Source organism: Capra hircus, chromosome 24 (assembly GCF_001704415.2).
Source record: "Capra hircus breed San Clemente chromosome 24, ASM170441v1, whole genome shotgun sequence".
In the NCBI taxonomy this organism is placed as follows: domain Eukaryota; kingdom Metazoa; phylum Chordata; class Mammalia; order Artiodactyla; family Bovidae; genus Capra; species Capra hircus.
Window position 1 is genome coordinate 19,190,827 of NC_030831.1, and position 13,757 is coordinate 19,204,583.

The window sequence follows — 13,757 nt, forward strand, 5'->3', positions numbered from 1 at the left end:
GGTGTTGGAGAAAACTCCTGAGAGTCCCTTGGACTGCAAGGAGATCCAACCAGTCCGTTCTGAAGGAGATCAGTCCTGGGTGTTCATTGGAAGGACTGATGCTAAAGCTGAAACTCCAATACTTTGGCCACCTCATGTGAAGAGCTGACTCATTGGAAAAGACTCTGATGCTGGGAGGGATTGGGGACAGGAGGAGAAGGGGATGACAGAGGATGAGATGGCTGGATGACATCACCAACTCGATGGGCATGAGTTTAGGTAAACCCTGGGAGTTAGTGATGGATAGGGAGGCCTGGCATGCTGCAATTCATGGGGCCTCAATGAGTTGGACACGACTGAGTGACTGAACTGAAGTGAACTGAGCCCTTCCTCCTGCTGTCCACATTCTCTAAGCTCAGCATCAGTTTCTGTGAAAAGCTTTCCATTATGTCCAGCTCCACTTTAGATGTCTGCTTCTGTGCTCTCATGACATTACAGTGGTTTTGATGCCCTCTTACAATTACCTAAGTGCTTCTCACTATCTGCATTTTCCATTAAGATATGAACTTCCAGAGAGATGATATGGGGTGGGAAGCGGGAGGGGGATTCATGTTTGGGAACTCATGTACACCCGTGGTGAATTCATGTCAATGTATGGCAAAACTAATACAGTATTGTAAAGTAAAATAAAGTAAAAATAAAAATTAAAAAATAAAAGATATGAACTTCCTTTTGATAGAAACTGGCTCTTTAACAATATTGGGTCCCCACGGAGAACACCATATGAACATAAAGGCAGAAATCATATTTGTCTACAAGCCAGAAACTTCCCACAAATTCCAGAATCTGGGAGAGAGGCAAGGAACAGACCCTCCCCTCATGGCCTGACTAGGAACCAGAGCCACGGACACTCTGTTCTTGGACTTCTAAGTCCAGAACTATGAGACAATAGGTTGTCCAAACCATCCAGCTTATGATACTTTGCTTGGCAGATCCAGCAAACTGGTACCATTACCCCATCTGACAAACAAGGACTGAACTGATTGATTTCACTAGCCCTTCTGTCCTAACCATCTCCCCTCCTCCCACTGACCCAGTTCCATGTAGGTGTGTAGGACTGTACAGGGGCCCTGAGTCCACACCTGGCCCTGGATCCTGTCTGCTGTCATGGGAGGGGACACCAGACATGGTATACAGCCAAGAACAGTAAGGCACAGTCCCTGGGGCCAGAATTCACGCTTTCCAGGCAAGGTGAGCTCTAAGCGAGCATAAGCACAGTGCAAGCTGCAGAAACACAGAGGCTGCCCTGGAGAAAGTGGGCTGATCTGTGGGCCAGGGGAGGTTTGGGAGGGACAGGAGTAAGGGGGAGGTGTCCAAAAAAAAATATATATATATATATAGGAACCTTATCACCTAAGTTATACAATAAATGTTTGTTGAGTGTGTGGGTACATAAATCAAACCATCTCCATGGCTGCCTAGTTTCTCTATACATCCAGCCACCTGGTCCTGATGCTGTCAGGCTGCTGGGATTGAGGATGATGACTTTGTCACCAGCTATGTGTCACTGACCCCTTATCTCAACCTACTCCTTCTTTAAGTACCAACTCAATCACCACCTCTTCTATTGAGCCATGCTCAACTGCTACAGGCCAAACGAAGTCTCCCATCTCTGACCTCCAACACTCAGTGTTTGGAATTTATGCAGTTAACTCTTTTTTTTCAACTGTTTATTTTGTTTGGGGGTATAGCTGATTAACAATGTTGTGATAGTTTCAGATGGTCTGCAAAAGGACTCAGACTATGGAACTCACTCTTGACACACTTTTGTCTGTAGATCTGGTGTCTCTGAACACCTCCCATGTAGGGTCCACGTCTTCTCTTTATCTTTTATTCCTTTTGTGTATCCAAGCACTATCTGGGCACAGAGAGCTCCTCCAAACAGTACTGACTGGCATGAAATTATCCTAGTCTACATGAAGGCATAAGTTCTGAGGGCAGGCATATTTGTCCACAGAGTTTTACATGGATCTGCACTGGAGAGACTGGAGTTCTGGTGATGAATAAAGCTGCTGTGGCGATGGATACAAGAAGAGATGAAAAGTAATTGGCAGAGGCAGAACTGTCCTTTTGTTATTTTGTTATAAATCAACTCCCACAGTGGAAACTTGTTAACCTCAGTCTTTGCCTTCACATCTACTTATATGCAAGACCTCCCTCAACAAATCAATCTTTACACTGCAGTGGCACTCTCTTGACAAGATATGTTTGGCTTAGCCACTGTTGATATTTGTTCTTGAAATCTCGGTTGTATGGCATGGTACACTCTGAGCGCAGAAATGGAGATGCTTAGTTTATATGCACAGAGGACGGCCAAGATGCAAACAGAAAGAGACGGGCCACAGCAGGGCAGCGGGGGTGGCGGGAGCTGAGCCGCACTTAGTATGTTGTGATGTATTGAATCTATGAAACGGCTGTTCAATAGCTAGTCAAAGTAAATTTAGAAGGACACAGGAAAGGGATTTATTTTTTCATCATTGTAAAAATGTTCATTATTTCTTATGCTGTTGGTCATGGTCTACTGGTGTCCTTTTGAGGTCCCAGTGCCCTTAGAATCCCAAATAGCACCATTGACAGGATTAGGTGAGATTTGTTCAATACATTTAAGTCTTCAGAGAACTAGGGTTTTATTGGTACTTTGGGAGTGGGCTCTCTTGCTGTGTTTCATTCTGAGAAGAATGAGCCAGAGAGCTTGACACACTTGCAAGTGATTTTACTTGATCACTTCTCCTCTAGTGCATAACTTTATTGGAGCATTTCCCAAACTGGGCTGTGATTATTTACATACATGTCTGCTTTGCTCAACAGACAGTGAATGTTGGCATCACAGACTGTATCCTATTCATTTTTTTTCTAATAGAGTGGCATAATGCCCAGCACATAGGGCACCCTCATGAAATGTTTGCTGAACACGAAGACATCTTAATATCCATAAAAAATTGCCTATGTAAGGGAGGAAACAAAAGAAGGTAAATGGAAGCTATTCTGAGCCAACTTAAGAAAAATGCAGATACTATTAGATAATTAATTAAATTTTAATTTCCCTGTAAGTAGTCTCCAGAGGAACATGCTATGTTAGAATTGTACCCTAGGCTAGGCTACTGTGTAAACACTTCCTGTGGGCCTACTTTTATGCTAGGTGGCATGGGAGGAAAATGGAATAATACATGGCTTCTGCAGCAAAAATGTTGGGTACCATCTGGGGAAAAAAGTTTCAAGAAAAAAACCCAAAGTATGCAGGGGAGTATAATGAGGATCAAAGGAGGTCAGAATAAGAGAAAATTACACCAGCCAGTGCTATCAGGAAAGCATTAGAAGATGGTAAAAATGCACTGCAATGAAGTTTCAGTTGAAAAATGATGTGGGTGAGCATTAATTGAATCATGCAGCTATTTTATAGAAGATTCGAGATGGGAATGTTAGACATTATTTCTTGCAAAGAAAATACTCTTCAGTACTGTTGGAGAATCCTCAGATCATCAGGTTTTCTTTAGGTTTATCAGTGAACAAACTTGTCTTGAGAAAGTTAGTGTGGTATTCTGCTAAGAAGAGGCATGATGAATTGAAAGACCTTGATGCTCTCTCTCAAATCTACTGTTAGCTGTGTGACCTTGATAAAGTTAGTTAACCTCTCTGGACCCCACTTTCCTGTTTTAAAATGTTGACATCAGAAAAACCTGCCCAGACTTTACCCTCGGGCATGACAAGCTTTAAGCTGTGAAAGAAAAATCACTTGTATAAAGACAGGAAGTAGCCTCATATTTTAACCTTTATGGGGCAAATCTCAGATGAAAAGCAAAAGAGCTGTACAGTTGCTGCTGTTCTACAAAAGTACTGATTTTTCAGGCATTTCAGGCATTCAGGTCTCCCACTGCTCAATTTTTTTTCTTCATTTGGAAGTCAGAAATTCTTAGAACACATACAATTATTTATGTGTACAGATTTTGGCATGAGGAACATGGTTCTCCACAAGCAGGATCTCACATGTCACAGGGGATTGGTTCCAGGGAGAATGTCAGAGGACACTGCATTAAGGGATACAATAGTAATCCCATCCTTCATTCATCTTTCCATTTGGAATATCACTAAGAAAATAGGTGTAAGATCACATTCAGATCCTGTAGTAGTAATCTGCAGTAAATGCTTGCCTGATGGAAAGTAGGAACTGAGATCAGAACTGTTTACAGTAAACCAAGACAAATCTGAAATCATACATATTTGTAGTTAGTTCTATGTGCTGAAGTCCCCTTATTCAAAGATGCATGACCAGAAAAAAATATTAAAAAACTAAAGAAGGAAAATCTCTGGAAATTATTTCCTATACAATCAAGAAATTGGTTTTTATCGATAGGATACAAGAATGTTTGGCCTCTTCTAAGATGCAAATTCTAGAAAATAAAAGGAAAGGAAGATTGATAAAATACTAGTGTACAGAAGGAAATAAAAATAAAATTCCAAAGCCTGAAGGAACATATGAGAGGAAAAATTGATTTTAAATAACTAAGATTCAATCACTGATTTGAAGGACAAACGGGAAGCTAATACAGATAGGAAAGATCAAAACCCCCCCAAAAAAAAAATCAGAAGTCATGTTCAGAACCAAAAATGAACATGAAATGTACAGATAAAAAGTATTTCTAAAAAAGAGAAAAGAACAATAAAAGCAGAGGAAAGCATCAAAGATACACTAGAAGGTAAGTCTTCCTTTAGTTCTAGAAAGTAGAACTTTCTTCCTTGATGGCTCAGACAGTAAAGAATCTGCCTTGAATGCATTAGACCTGGGTTCAGTCCCTGGAGGAGGAAATGGCAACCCATTCCAGTGTTCTTGCTTGGAGAATCCCCATGGACAGAGGAGCCTGGCAAGCTACAATCCACGGGGTCCAAAAAAGTCAAAAACGACTGAGTAACTAAGCACAGAGAGTATATACAGATTGGAAGGTTCACAGGTTTTATGGAAAAAACAATGAAAAGAGAATCACATTTGAATCCACATCTGGCAATTTTTATTGTAATTACAAAACTAAGAAAAATATCTAACTGGAAAAGTAAGCAGGCAGTGTTCAAAGGCGTAAAATTTCATCCAAACTCGTATTTGCAAAGCAAAATACTGAGGGAACGAAGAGTATAACTGTACAACACAGTTTTGATGAGAACATTTTTGAGAAATGTGAACTTTATATTGTCCAAGTTTTCTTTAGTTTGTTAAGGTCTTCTCAAGATATGCATGTACCCTCTTTCAGGAGAAAAAAAAAGTGGAAATATAATACCACTTACAAAGATAATAAACAAAGAGAAAGTAAAAAGGAAAATAAATTCAGACTTAAATTGAAGAAAGTAGGGAAAACCACTAGACCATTCAAGTATGATCTAAATCAAATCCCTTATGATTATACAGTGGAAGTGACAAATAGATTTAAGGGACTATATCTGATAAACAGAGTGCCTGATGAACTATGGATGGAGGTTCATGACATCGTACAGGATATAGGGATTCAGAACATCCTCAAGAAAAAGAAATGCAAAAAAGCAAAGTGGCTGTCTGAGGAGGCCTTACACATAGCTGTGAAAAGAAGGCAAGCAAAAAGCAAAGGAGAAAAGGAAAGATATAACCATTTGAATACAGAGTCTCAAAAATTAGCAAAGAGAGATAAGAAAGCCTTCCTCAGGGATCAGTGCAAAGAAATAGAGGAAAACAATAGAATAGGAAAGACTAGAGATCTCTTCAAGAAAATTAAAGATACCAAGGGAACATTTCATGCAACGATGGGCACAATAAAGGACAGAAGTTTTATGGACCTAATAGAAGCAGAAGATATTAAGAAGAGATGGCAAGAATACACAGAAGAATTGTACAAAAAAGATCTTCATGACCCAGATAATCATGATGTTGTGATCACTCACCTAGAGCCAGACATCCTGGAATGTGAAGTCGAATGGGCTTTAGGAAGCATCATTACAAACAAAGCTAATGGAGGTAATGGAATTCCAGTTGAGCTATTTCAAATCCTAAAAGTTGATGCTGTGAAAGTGCTGCACTCAATATGCCAGCAAATTTGGAAAACTCAGCAGTGGCCACAGGACTGGAAAAGGTCAGTTTTCATTCCAATTCCAGAGAAAGGCAATGTCAAAGAATGCTCAAAAAAAAAAAAAAAAAGAATGCTCAAACTACCGCACAATTGCATTCATCTCACATGCTAATAAAATAATACTCAAAATTCTCCAAGCCAGGCTTTAGCAATATGTGAACTGTGAAATTCCAGATGTTCAAGCTGGTTTTAGAATAGGCAGAGGAGGAAGAGATCAAATTGCCAGCATCTGCTGGATCATCGAAAAAGCAAAAGAGTTCCAGAAAAACATCTCTTTCTGCTTTATTGACTATGCCAAAGTGTTTGACTGTGTGTATCACAGTAAACTGTGGAAAATTCTGAGAGTTAGGAATACCAGACCACCTGACCTGCCTCTTGAGAAACCTATATGCAGGTCAGGAAGCAACAGTTAGAACTGAACATGGAACAACAGACTGGTTCCAAATAGGAAAAGGAATGTGTCAAGGCTGTATACTGTCACCCTGCTTATTTAACTTCTATTACATCATGAGAAGTACATCATGAGAAACGCTGGGCTGGATGAAGCACAAGCTGGAATCAAGATTGCTAGGAGAAATATCAATAACCTCAGATATTCAGATGACACCACCGTTATGGCAGAAAGTGAAGAAGAACTAAAGAGCCTTCTGATGAAAATGAAAAGAGGAGAGTGAAAAAGTTGGCTTAAAGATCAATATTCAGAAAACTAAGATCATGGCATCCAGTCCCATCACTTCATGGCAAATAGATGGGGAAACAGTGGAAACAGTATCAGACTTTATTTTGGGGGGGCTCCAAAATCACTGCAGATGGAGATTGCAGTCATGAAATTAAAAGACACTTACTCCTTGGAAGGGAAATTATGACTAACCTAGACACCATATTAAAAAGCAGAGATATTACTTTGCCAACAAAGGTTCATCTAGTCAAGGCTATGGTTTTTCCAGTAGTTATGTATAGATGTGAGAGTTGGACTATAAAGGAACCTGAATGCCAAAGAATGGATGCTTTTGAACTGTGGTGCTGGAGAAGACTCTTGAGAGTCCCTTGGACTGCAAGGAGATCCAACCAGTCCATCCTAAAGATCAATCCTGAGTGTTCATTGGAAGGACTGATTTTGAGGCTGAAACTCCAATACTTTGGCCACTGATGTGAAGAGCTGACTCATTTGAAAAGACCCTGATGTTGGGAATGATTGAAGGCAGGAGGAGAAGGGGAAAACAGAGGATGAGATGGTTGGATGGCATCACCGACTCAATGGACAGGAGTTTGGGTAAACTCTGGGGGTTGGTGATGGACAGGGAGGCCTGGCTTGCTGTTGGGGTTGCCAAGAGTCAGACACGACTGAGTGACTGAACTGCACTGAATGATATGGTGGTGACTTTTATATTAATGGAGTCCAAGGTAGGTGATAAACATTATTTCTCTGTGTGTCTGTTTGGGCATTTCTGGAAGAGATTAACATTTGAATTGGTAGATGCGTAAAGACCATCACTGCATGCATGTCAGCATCATCCAATCTGTTGGCGGTCTGAATAGAACAGTAAGCAGAGAAAGAACAGGTTTGCTGTTTGCTTGCTCAGGAACATCTACCTTCTCTTGCCCTTGGGCATGACTGCAGCGGTTCTCAGGCCTTTGCATTTGACTTTTCTGGGCCTCCAGTTTACAGATGGCAGATCATGGAGCTTCTCTGCCTCCATGATTACATAAACCAATCCCTCATAATAAACCTCTTTCTACATATCTCTAGATGCAAATGTGTCTAAAAGTATTAGGAAAATTTTATGAAATGGATGTTTCATATTTCCAATAAGTAAAATAATAAAGGATTGTAAATAAGTATACAGAAGATGTAAAATTATAACCTCTGCTTCTATAAAGACAGCAAGTATTCCATACACACAGAGGAATATGCTCATTTTTTCAACAAGCATTGACCATTTGCCAGTATTGTTCATGACAAAGAAAATTTCAGATCTATGTTGAAAAAAATAGAGTTATGATAATACAGTTAATGAGGATCTCTAGTAACATTCTACGTTCACAACATGTCAGAAAATATGTTAAAGCCTTCATGTATATTGTTTCATTTATTCCTAATAACAATGCTATGAAGTTTCAGCAGTTATATCTCCAGCTTACATATAAGGATCTTAGATTTAGTATTTTTCCCAAGGTTACATGGCTAGTCAGATCAGTATGCATAAGAGTCCACTGGTGGGTTTGCTGAGCCCCAAGCACAGAGCTTCTGATTCACTACGTCTGGTTTAGGGTCCTATAATTTGCATTTCCAATGGTTCTTAGTCGAAGCTGTTGCTGATGATGCTGGTCAAATGCCCTACACATTGAGAAGTATTGGGCCAGGTGAAGCTAAGGACAATTTACTTGTCACTATACTTCTTTGGAAAAAGGAGACATCACAAAGACCATGTTCTGACAAAAATGCAATAAATTTAGAAATTTATAATTAGCAATGCTAAAAAAAACAATGCCTGGAAGTTTAATTAAAAATAAAAAGCAATCATTCCCAAGTTAATCAATTTAATGCATTTCCAATTAAAATTCCAGTTGGATTTTTTTTCTTTGAACTTGACAAAATGATTCTAAACTTCATGTGAATGAATAATAGAAAATAATAGCCAAGACAAATTAGAAAAAGAAGAGTATTAACGGGAACTTGCCTCACTATATAATAAAACATTATAGATTTCTAGCACAAGATTGCATACCCAGTAGGTTCTCACTTCTCATTTCTCTAAAATCCCCACTGAAATATTGAAATGAAGCTTCAAGGTATGACAAGGAATAAACCAATAATATTGATGAGGCAGGGCAACAGCAAGTATGAGAGAGCACAGAACTTTGGGGAAGATGAAAGTGAATGGGAACGCATTAGCAGACAAAATGAGACGAATGAAATTGACATGACCTGGTAGAATCCAGAAAGGGCTGTGGACCACATGGAACACAGTCTGCCTTTCAGAATCCTGCATGGAGGGTCTTCAGGCTCAGTGGAGGAACACATGCTAGACAGCAGGTGTAAAAGATGGGGCTGACAAAAAAAAAAAAAAGAGCAGCCCAACATGTATCCCCAAACACAACAATGGAATGTTATTCTCGACAGAAATCAAGTGAATAACTGAAGACACTTAGAGTGATAAATCCATGGACAGAGGAGCCTGGTAGGCTGCAGTCCATGGGGTTGCTAAGAGTCAGGCACGACTGAGCAACTTCACTTTCACTTTTCACTTTCATGCATTGGAGAAGGAAATGGCACCCCACTCCAGTGTTCTTGCCTGGAGAATCCCAGGGACGGGGGAGCCTGGTGGGCTGCCGTCTATGGGGTCGCACAGAGTCGGATACGACTGTCACGACTTAGCAGCCGCAGCAGCAGCAGAATGATAATGTTGAAATCTTGGAGTAAATTCTTCCTCTCTGGCATTTGGGGACCCTTAACCTTAGACTCAGTATCATGTCATTTGGGAGAAATTTGAAGAAAGTTGTCAAGAGAAATTAAATAGCCCAACAGATAAAACATCTAATGCTGGTATATAAGGTTTCTCTTGGAGAAGGAAGTGGCAACCCATTCCAGTATTGTTGCCTGGGAAATCCCATGGACAGAGGAGCCTTGTAGGCTATAATCCATAAGGTCGGAGAGTCAGACATGACATAGTGACTAAACCACCACCGCCACCAAAAAGTCTTTCTTGCATAAGGAAAACCTCAAAGGAGGATAATAGCTCTAGAAAATAAGGGTACAAAGCAAAAACTGTGGCACCCAAGAGACCATCTAAGACATATCTTAGGCCAACCTTTTAAGCTGGCCTAGAGAAGACCCAACCCAATAGACCAAGAGGACTGAGGCAAAGGCAATTTGGGGGAAAAAAAAAAAGAAATGGTAACTGATAGAATAACTGATGTAGTGTATCTCAGTCCATTCAACCTCCTATAAGGAAATACCATGGACTGGGTGGCTTATAAACAAGAGAAATTAATTTCTCATAGACTGGAGGCTAAAAAATACAAGATCAAGTCAGCAGAAGATTCAGTGTCTGGTGAGAGCCCACTTCCTGGCTCGAGGATGGAGAAGCTAGAGACAGGTAATATAAAAGAATTAAATTTCTACTCCAAAAAGCAGGAGATTGTTTATAATGTCAAAAATAATACATAAAAATGGTAATTGCATGTTCTTTGAGACTGGGAGTTTACAAGAAACATGCCACCCCGCCCCAAGAAAAAACTAAAATTGTTTACCTTTGGAGAGTAAAACTGGGGGACTGAGGAGGATGCCAGGGCAGGTGACATTTATTACAAACATTATTCTTTTTTTAAGGAGATACTTCATAGATAGCTTTGTTTATTTAGTGTTTTAATATAAAGTTTTATTTTATTAAAAATAAGTTTTGATTTTTTTAGGATCAGATAAATTTTTTTGTTTCTGCTCAGTTGCAAAGCTATGTCCAACTCTTTGCAACCCCATGAACTGCAGCATGCCAGTTTCCCTGCCTTTCACCATCTCCTGGAGCTTGCTCAAAATCATGTCCATTGAGTCAGTGACGCCATCCAACCATCTCATTCTCTGGCACCCCATTCTCCCTTTGCCTTATATCTTTCCCAGCATTAGAGTCTTTTCCAAAGAGTTGGCTCTTCGTATCACATGGGCAAAGTATTGGAGCTTCATCATCAGCCCTTTGAATGAATATTCAGGGTTGATTTCCTTTAGGATTGACTGGTTTGATCTCTCTGCAGTTAAAGGGACTCTCAAAAGTCTTCCTAGGACCATATTTTGAAAGCATCAGTTCTTCTGTGCTCAACCTTCTTTATGATCCAACTCTCACACCCGTACATTACTATTGGAAAAAATGTAGCTTTGACTATATAGACCTTTGTCGATAAAGTGATGTCTCTGCTTCTTAGTACACTGTCTAGGTTTGTCATAGCTTTTCTTCCAAGGAGCAAGCATCTTTTAATTTCATGGCTGCAGTCACCATCTTCAGTGATTTTGGAACCCAGGAAAATAAAGTCTGCCACTGTTTCCACTTTTTGTGCATCTATTTGCCATGAAATGATGAACCAAATGCCATGGTCTTAGTTTTTTGAATGTTGAGTTTTAAGCCACCCTTTTCACTTTCCTCTTACACCTTCCTCAAGAGGCTCTTTAGTTCCTCTTCATTTTCTGCCCTTAAAGTGGTATCATCTGCATATCTGAGGCTGTTGGTATTTCTTTTGGCAATCTTGATTCCAGCTTGTGCTTCATCCAGCCCAGCAATTCGCATGATGTACTCTGCATATAAGTTTAATAAATAAGATGACAATATACAGCCTTGATGTACTCCTTTCCCAATTTTACATATAGTAATATGTGTAACTTTATAAGAGGCTATCAGAATGTTTTCCAAAATGGTTGCACCACTTTAACTCCTGTTGACAAAGTAGAAGGTATTAGTTTCCCCAGATTCTTGCCAAGATATGATACGATTAGATTTTTCAAATGGTACTGGGCTTCTCAGATGGCACTAGTGATAAAGAACCCACCTACCAATGCAGGAGACATGAGAGATGCAGGTTCAGACCCTGGGATGGGAAGATCCCCTGGAGAAGGGCATGGAAACTCACTCCAGTATTCTTGCCTGGAGAATCCCTAGGACAGAGGAATCTGGCAAGCTATATAGTCCATAGGATCACAAAGAGTCGAACACAATTGAAGTGACATAGCACACTCACAAGCACGCACATATATTAGTATGTATTACCATCTCATTGTGATTTTTAACTTGAATTATCCTGAAGACTGATGATCTTCTTTTGTTTACGCAAATTGTTACCCACCCACTTTACCACCTTCCCCCCCACCCCCGCCCTTTACTGGATTGATTTTCTTCTAACTAGTGAGTTGTTCTTTACATATTCTGCACAAAATTTCTTTTATAGATACATTTTGCAAATTGTCTTCCAATCTGTGACTTGCCTTTGAATACTTTAATGCTATCTTTTGGAAGATAGACTTATAGATTTTCAACTGTTGGTTTTATTTTCTTGTAGTTACTCCCCTATCACACCTTCAGAAAGGTGGCCCCTATATTTTCTTCCAATAGTTTTATAGTTTTAGCTTTTAAGTTTAAATTTATGAAATATTTCAAGTAAATTCTTATAAATCATGTGAAGTCAAGGTCAAGATTCATTATTTGCCAGAGGATATTCAGTTGCCCTAGGACCATTTGGTCACAATCTCATTTCTCAACATTGGTAATATTAATATTTTGTCTCATATTTATTTTCTCCAGACTCTACACTGATCCATTGATCTATATAGTAACCCTTAGGCAAAAGGAAAGTCTTGATCAATGTAGCTTTTTAATAAACTTGAAATCAGATAGGGTAAGTCTTCCAAATTTGTTCTATTTTTTTTTTAAGTTTTTTGGCTGTTGTTTATTCTTTGTATGGCACATAAATTATAGAACCAGCATATCAGTTTATGAAAAAAAAACTTTCTGAGACTTTGATTAGAATTATGTTGAGCCTATAAATAAATCTGGAGAGAATTTTTTAAAGCCTTCTTTGACATTTTTTGTGACGTTGTATGGTTCTTGGTGTACTGGCTTTGCACATATTTTGTTAATTTGATTTGTTAATTATTTGCTCCTTTTAATGCTTTAGTAAATAGCATTTTTAAAGTTTACTTTCCAATAGTTCTTTGCACAAATATAGAAATTCAGTTGCTGTTTATATTGACTTTGTATCCTGAGACCCATTTAAATTCTTATTGGATTTTGGTATATACCCTAGGACTGTCTAAATAAGCAATCATATCATCTGTGAATAAAGACAGCTTACTTCTTCCTTTATAATATGCATGTCTTTCTTTGGCATGCTTTATTGCACTGATTAGCACTTTCTGTACAATGTAAAATTCAAGTGGTGAGAACAGATTAAATTTGTCTTCATCCTAGGGAGTGAACCATACAGATTCACTGTTAACTCTGTCACCTGTAGATTTTATCAGATAGGGCAAACTCCTTTCTAATCCTACTTTACCAAGAGTTTTTAGAATGAATATCTGTTGAAATTTGTCAAATGTTTTTTTCTGTATCTATTAAAAAGATCATTTTTTATCTCTTTTGTTCCATTAATATTGAATTATGTTGTTTGATTTTTAAATATTAAATTAGCATTATATTCACAGGACAAACTTCATTTTGTTAAATGTAATATCCTTTATCTGTTTTGCTTTATCTTTCCATCACCTATGATTTCTGTTTTAAATTTTTATTTTTGAAGTCTTTATCAATTATATATCACAGAGACACAGAATTCCTACACATTTCTAATATTGCAATATTTTATTTTATATATAAATTAATCTGTAATCCACTTTTGTATTTGGTGTTACAGAGTGATCCAAGGTTGTCATTCTCCACTACATAAATGAGTTTTCTGAAATGAGTTTAAGAATTTCTGCTCCACCCTATTGATTGTTTTGCCAACTTTATTGTATATTATGCTTCCAAATATATGTCAGTATCTGTTATTTATTATGTTTCACCGAAACAATTTTTAGTCTGTATAAGAAATCCATACTGCTCTGTTTCGCTATTTTACTACAGCTTTTATTTTTTCTTCCTCTCTTGTGTG